The sequence below is a fragment of the Scylla paramamosain genome, chromosome 23 (genome assembly GCF_035594125.1).
Source record: "Scylla paramamosain isolate STU-SP2022 chromosome 23, ASM3559412v1, whole genome shotgun sequence".
Classification (NCBI taxonomy): domain Eukaryota; kingdom Metazoa; phylum Arthropoda; class Malacostraca; order Decapoda; family Portunidae; genus Scylla; species Scylla paramamosain.
This window is the reverse complement of record NC_087173.1, coordinates 21,414,516-21,422,015: the sequence shown is the minus strand read 5'-3', so window position 1 is coordinate 21,422,015 and position 7,500 is coordinate 21,414,516. Positions and strand designations below refer to the sequence as shown.

At 43.0% G+C, this 7,500-nt stretch overlaps 2 long non-coding RNA genes across 2 annotated transcripts in view; one reads left to right on the top strand and one right to left on the bottom strand.

Moving 5' to 3' along the window:
- LOC135112404 (uncharacterized) overlaps positions 1-2,708 on the bottom strand; it is a 15,978-nt gene extending 13,270 nt beyond the window's left edge. Inside the window, exon 1 of the long non-coding RNA XR_010274351.1 lies at positions 2,585-2,708. This is a non-coding gene — a long non-coding RNA (uncharacterized LOC135112404). The remainder of the gene's footprint in view (positions 1-2,584) is intronic.
- Positions 2,709-5,743: 3,035 nt separating this feature from the next.
- Positions 5,744-7,500, top strand: part of LOC135112479 (uncharacterized) — an 18,326-nt gene continuing 16,569 nt past the window's right edge. The window contains exon 1 of the long non-coding RNA XR_010274425.1: positions 5,744-6,006. This is a non-coding gene — a long non-coding RNA (uncharacterized LOC135112479). The remainder of the gene's footprint in view (positions 6,007-7,500) is intronic.

The following is a 7,500-nucleotide window of genomic DNA, read 5'->3' as shown; positions in this document are numbered from 1 at the left end:
TATTTTAACTAACTACTCGTTCTTTAAACACTCATTCACCCTACAGGAAAATCTAACCTTTTGTCGTTATGTAACAGAAACGAGATTAAGTGAAAATGAGGCATTAGTAATGGTGGAGATGCAGAGGAGAGGAAAGGAGAGGAGAGCAGTGAGAGAGGAAGGTAGACGGAAGGAAAGGAGAGGATAAGTAGAGAAGGGAAGATACTTAGGAGAAACTGGAGAGAGAGAGAGGAGAGAGAGAGAGAGAGGGTATACGATGGAGAGAGAGGAGGAGGATGCAAAGCAGGGAAGGAAGGAAGCAAGGAAGAGAGGGAAGGAAGGAAGATATGATTTAGAAATAAGGGAAAGATGAGGAAAAAAAAACATGGTTGAAAGATGGAATCAAATGGAAAGGCAAGGGGGGAAAAATAGAAAAAAAGAGAGGTAAAAGAAAACAAAAGAATAAAGAAATAAAAGAGGAAAAAATACGTAAAGAGAGATGGAGTATGGAAGGAGATGGAAAAAAAAGAAGGAAAGAATCAAGAAAGGAAAAGAGATAAATATAAATGAAGAAATGAAGAAAAGGAAGAAGAGAAAGATGAAAACAAAGGGAGAGAATGGGAAATGGGAAAGACAAAAAGACGAGATGCAAAGAGTGACAGGAAATGAAAGGGAAAGGAGAGTTTGCAAAGAAAGCGAGTGAGGGAGAGGGGAAAAGAGACACGAGGGAATCAAGGAAGGAAGAATTAGAGGAAGACCTGAAGTGAAGGAGTGAACACCAGACACAAGTAACAATAACAATAAGTAAGAACAAGTAAAAATAACAATAGTATTTCACGTCACCAAAGAAAAATATGGGTGTTATTTGTCACATACTGCTAAAATAACTACTACTGCTGCTCCTCCCCCTCTTCCTCCTACTGCTACTACTATTACTACGTCATACCACCACCATCACCACCACTTACTTCTCCATCCCTCTTCATCACCACTGCTACCACTACCACCCCCACCACCACTAGCTTCCCTCTCCTCTTCCCACCACCGCCACCACCACTACCTTCACCCCTCTTCCCCCCACCACCACCACCACCACCACTAGCACTAACACCCTCCTCCCCTTCCCCCGCTGGCCTGGCACTGAGAAGCGGGTCCACCATGATGGCCTCGCCTCTCAATATGAAGAGTGAGGAGGTGATGAGCCCAGACTAGTCAGCGTGTACCTACAGGTGTGAGAGAGAGAGAGAGAGAGAGAGAGAGAGAGAGAGAGAGAGAGAGAGAGAGAGAGAGAGAGAGAGAGAGAGAGAGAGAGAGAGAGAGAGAGAGAAGATTTCTTTTTGTAATAAATTTGGTATTCATAAAAAAAATCAAAAAGCTCTCTCTCTCTCTCTCTCTCTCTCTCTCTCTCTCTCTCTCTCTCTCTCTCTCTCTCTCTCTCTCATCACTCACCTGCTCGAATCAATTAGCAGCACCTCCCTTAACCTCCCTTCCCCTCCCCTACGCAGGTTACCGGGGCTGGCCAGCTGCGCGGCGGGGGGCATGGACCCCCTCAAGGCCATGGGCCATAACAGGGAAGCTTACATGTGTGTGTGTGTGTGTGTGTGTGTGTGTGTGTGTGTGTGTGTGTGTGTGTGTGTGTGAAACGAAGCAGGGATACATACTTTGGTTGAAAATGACACTTTCTCATGATGATGATGATGATCATGATGGTAACAGCAGTAATAGAAGTAGTAGCAATAATAATAATAATAATAATAATAATAATACTGCAACTAATAATAATAACAATACTAACAACAACGATAATAAAACAACAACAACTACTACTACTACTAATAATAATAGTAGAAGTAGTTGTAGTAGTACGAGTAGTAGTGTTGCTTTTTTTGGTTTCATGGTTGAGAGAGAGAGAGAGAGAGAGAGAGAGAGAGAGAGAGAGAGAGAAAGGAAGGGAAGGAAAAGGGGAGGGAGGGAGAAAACTTGAATTACATCGCTTCGGGAGGGAGAGAGAGAGAGAGAGAGAGAGAGAGAGAGAGAGAGAGAGAGAGGGGGGGATACTATCAATCTTTCTCTCTCCTAGGTTAGAGGGGAAAGAATCACTGATTTACACCCTCGAAACATATTTTCGCGATCATGCTCCTGACTTTTCCTCCCTCCTCTTCCTTCCTCCTTTCCTCCTCCACCCTTCGTTTCCTTCCTCTCCCTCAATAGAGATCTTCCGTCTTTCCCGCTCTCTTGCTCTTTTCTCGCGTGAAGGTGTTCGCGAAAGTTAAGCGCGTCTAAATTAAGCGTGTTGGTGTGGCGACCCTCTCCCCGCTCTCACTTCTCTCCTCTTCTGCCCCCTCCCCCGCCACCCACTAGCTAACAAGCTATGGTAACTCTCTTTACGGTGTAAACACCCTTCTGGGTCACAAATCTCGCATGCATGTTTAATTACCTAACTATGACAATTTACGTTGAAATATCACAAAAAACACAACATATATGTAACAGTTCTGGGTGTACCGTAAAGTAAATACAACAGGAGAGAATAACTAGCAACAAAGTACTACACTTTCCTAATATATTCCTAAACCTATCACAAATGTAATAGAGGAACACTCACCAGTCTCTGGCGCTCACAGGAAATAAATCCACAGGTTTCAATCCAACAAGGTGTGTGCGGCTGCTATGCCACAAATAGACTGCCGACTTGACCTCCCTCCCTGAGCTACCTTCCCTCGGTTTACTGCTCGAGGGATTCATACACAAATGAAACACTCATTACCACTCATTATTCCCAGGTAGTTATCATATGAAACGAGCAAATACTATGAAACAAACAAATATGAAACGAGCAATATACAGAAATAATTTGTATAGTGACCACCATCAAACACCATGTGTTACAGATAGGATTCTCGGGCTTGTGTGTGTTATTGCCAGTTTAGTAGTTTAACAATTTACTGAGAAAGTTTGATGCACTTAAGTTATGATGATACAAGTTTAAAGCGGGGTAAATCAAGATAGCCTATCTTAACCTATACTTAAATATATAGTAATACATTAAAGTACATCGTAGGAGGAGAAGAGGCGATGAAAATATTGATGGATGGAAAGTGGAGGCGATGAAGGCAGTGGGGAAAAATAGACAGAAATAGATAAAAATACAAAAGATAGGAGATAAGAAGAGAAAGTGATGCAAATACTAAAAGGACATAGCAAATAGAAAGCGAAAATAAAATAAAGATACTGAAAGACAGTAAAAGATTGAAAGCGGAAGTGATGGAAATACAGGAAAATAAGAGACAGAAAATGAGTGAGAGACAGAACCCAAACATTATCATTACAGCAAATCCACCTCTGTCACCTTAGACAACATAACAAATCTGCCACAAATTAAACCATACAATCTTTTAGGCAACAAAAATAACATATAACAAACAACACTAGGAACTGAGACTGAACAGCGCAATAGCGGAGAGAGAGAGAGAGAGAGAGAGAGAGAGAGAGAGAGAGAGGTGGGTGGAGGGTCGTGTCCTAACATATCACTGTAATCTTCTACCGCCCATAGAATCGCCGCCTCTCTCTCCCCTATTTCCTCCTCCCTTCTCCGTGTTCATCCTCCTTCCTTCTCCCCATTTCCTTCTTCCTCTTTCTTTCATCCGTGATCCTTTTCCTCTTTCTCTTTTACTAATATCATTACTCTTTCCTCCTCTTCCTCCTCCTCCTTCGCGTTTCATTGTTCATCTTTATTTCTTCTCTTTCTCTTCTTCATTTATTGATATCATTCCTCCTTCCTCCCGCCTCCTGCTCCTCCTCCTCCTCCTTCTCTTCCTCCTCCTCCTCCTCTTCCTCCAGTACATCTTGGAATCCTTCACTGATACACCTTCTTCTCTTCCTTCTACTTCCCTTCCTCCTCCTCCTCCTCCTCCTCCTCACCGTTCATCTTCGTTCTTTTCATTCCAGGCCCTCATAAAACACCTTGTCTTTATCTCCCCCTCCTCCTCTTCTTCTTCCTTCTTTTCTTCCTCCTCCTCATCATTCTTACACCTCAACATTCGTCATAAACACCTTTTCTCCTCTTCCTTCTCCTCCTCCTCCTCCCTTTACCCAGATTATGTTCCGCTAACTGCCTAACTCTCTCAGTCAATCAGCGGCCGCCAATTATCCTGTTAGGAAGGAGCCAATGGCGGGAGGCAGTGATTAGGTGGTTAATTGATGTAATGGGGAGGAGGAGGAGGAGGAGGAGGAGGTGTTGATAATGGTGGAAATGGTGATGATGGAGGTGGAAGATAGATAAAGAGAAGAATAAGAGTGGTGGAGAGAAACAAGATAGAGAAAACGAGGAGGAGGAAGAGGAGGAGGAGGTAATGGCGCTGATGGGTCATTAGAGGAGGCAGCAATTAATGGCAGGTTATAATGGCGCGCTTTCATTAATATCTGGTGCATCGCCTTGTGTTCCTTAATTGGATGGTGATGGCGGTGATAGTGGTGGTGATGGTGGTGGTGGCGGAGATAATGGGCTGGGAGGGAAGAACAGTAGTGGTGGTGATAGTGGTGATACGCATGGTGATGGTGGTGGTGGTGGTGCGGATATCTGTGAATAAGGAATGGTGTTGGTGGTAATAGTAATGGTGGTGGTGATGGGTTTTCCCTGCTGGTGTCACTGGTAATGTGTTGTAGCTGTGCTCTCTCTCTCTCTCTCTCTCTCTCTCTCTCTCTCTCTCTCTCTCTCTCTCTCTCTCTCTCTCTGTCACTTACATATTTCAGCAGACGAGCGACCATCGAGGCAGGCAAAACCCACGATACTTCCACACACAAATCAACAACGCTATATCTGCTTCCCCTTCGTTCCTCCCACCCTGTATTCCTCCGCTGACCCTCCCTTCACTCCTCCCCTCCCTTGGACACGTCACGCCCGCCTGTTTATATATATTCCCTATACACTGTCAATCATGATTGCACAGTCATCGAGATTGTGCAAACAGTGTTTGGGCCACACACTATGAGTAAGATTGAACAATCATTACTTACCTGTTGCAGTTTGTGGAGTGAAGATGAGTAAAGCGGCTGCATGTATAGCCATTCTGCTGGCTTTAGACGATGAAGAAGAAAAGAAAATTGTGAAAAGAAAGGTGTGGATGAAAGAGTGGCTTAAAAAAAGAAATAAATTCACACATGAAAACCTCCTACAGGAATTGTTTCTCTCTGCTCCTGCAGATTACAAAAATTTTTTACGTATGGACAGAGAATCATTTATGGACTTCACACTGTTCATCACCTTCTTCAGTTCTCGACGATAGTTGGAACGTAAACTATTTATTTTCTTGGTTACTGTGGCACGAGTGGCATTTAGGTCAATTTCTCTGATTTTGTCAATTAATTTCACGTAGCATTCACTTTTTAAGCTTTTGTTCTTGTACTCGTCACTTTTTACTTTCCACAAAGCAGGAAAATCTCTGTATAGTTGGATGAACTCCCTCCAAAATTCCTGAGTATCCAGTGTGCTCGCCATGGTTAACAAGGAAAGACTGAGCTGTTGGCGCAATCATCGCCACTGACTATAACTCATGATGGTGCAACTACTATGATTGAGCTTACAAAATCAAACCGTGTCGGAAATTCCTCAATCATCTGCGCAAACACTCAATCACGCCCACTCACACAGGATATGCTTGCGCAATCATGAATATTGTACAATCATGATTGACAGAGTATAGGGGCTTACGCAAAATTGGGTAACCTCTGTGTAATCATGAACATTTCAGTGGAGGTCTAAATCTTTTATTTGTTTGGTAAGTGTGGGTGAAATATTTACAACTGATGTCACTCGTTTATTCACTGAAATATAACACGGAACTAGAAAACTGGTGGAGGGAGGGAGCGCTGGTGGAGGGAGGGTAGAAGGGGAGTGGAGGGTGCAGAGAGTGTAAAGAAGAGCGAGTGTGTAGCAGGGAAAGTACTGGTCTGTGCTGCGTGTGGGAAGTAACTTTAGTGGCGGCGTGAAGGCGAGGACACGAGTGAGGTGCTGGCAGGCTGACTGAGGTGAGTGTGGTGAGGTGAGGTGAGGTGAGGTGAGGTGAGGTGAGGTGATGTGAAGTAACCGTGTACTTCCAGCCAGGCAAGTAGTGGCGGCCGGTAGGAACAGCTCCAGTTGAAGTTTTCCTACTGAATTATTGTCATCTTTCTCTTGTCTCCTCCTCTGCGTTGTTCTCCTTCTATTTCTTGGTCTTTCATCGTCACGTTTACTCATTTTCATTTCTATAAATAAACAAAATAACAATAACTTGCTACCTATATTTTAAAACAACAAACTCCATCTTGCTCCCTCCCTGCCTCCCTCCCTCCCTCCCCGCTCAGCTGTTCAGTGATGACGTCTGCTCACACCGAGTCGCGCAGAGCAGGCTAACCACCTCACTAACTCGTTAACTCTTTCATTTTCATTATTTCACCCGATCTTTCAACTTGCTTCTTCAGTGTTTCAGTGTTTCAGTGCTTCAGACGTGTGCATAAATCACTGTTACATGTATTGCTGTATCTCGGATGTATCTTGAAGGGGGTGACAGCAGTGAGAGGGAGGAGGGGGCAGGAAGAGGGAAAGGTGAAGGAGGAGGCGTGTTGCAAGGGTCGTGATGCCAGGGACGTGGTGAAGCTGAGCAGGAATCAGTCACCAAGTGTGAGACGATGAGCACAAAGGCCTGTACTCTCAAACATTTCTGCGCCGCACCTCCACTACACTTAAAAGGCTCTTGAAGTCATTCGTATATATATATATATATATATATATATATATATATATATATATATATATATATATATATATATATATATATATATATATATATTTTTTTTTTTTTTTTTTTTTACGGCTCTAGTGACAGGCTAAAAATATTTCAACATTATGAACAGGAGAAACACTCTTGAGCATGGTTTATTGTTATGAGAATACTGTTAATACTTATCCCTCGGGTTAGCAAGCGAGGAGACAAGGGAGGGTAAGGTGTGGAATCCCTGGTGTCTCAGTGTTCCTGCCTGCCTGAGTGAGGGATGTCACGCACCACCCACTGAGAACACCACCTTAGTTTTTTCCTCGCACCATTTAATTTAACTACTATTTGGGGATTTGTACCTTCAGTGGGCCTTTCTCAGCCTTGTTATTACCCTGCGCCAGAGAAGTGGTTCAAATTTTCTTGCGTGGCACAGCAACACCTAATGTCATACGTCGAAAAAAATATAAAATTGCATAGAAATACTAGTAATGTTGAAATAAAAAAAAAAGTAACTAATAAAATATAGTTAAAGTTTCAAGACATCAAGAAATTAAATCTAGAAAATTACAAATTAAGTGGTCTGGGATATGAATGTACTAATTACAAGTCATTAATGAAAGGACAGTAAGGAGGAGGTGAGCGGTGAGGCCACGCGTACAAGTACCATATGCTCCCAAACTTTGCTGTAATGGGGAGAAGTTAAACGTTTTTCAAGGTCATAACTTACAGAGCTCCTCTTGAAAAAAAACAAAAAAAAATTGCAGACAGA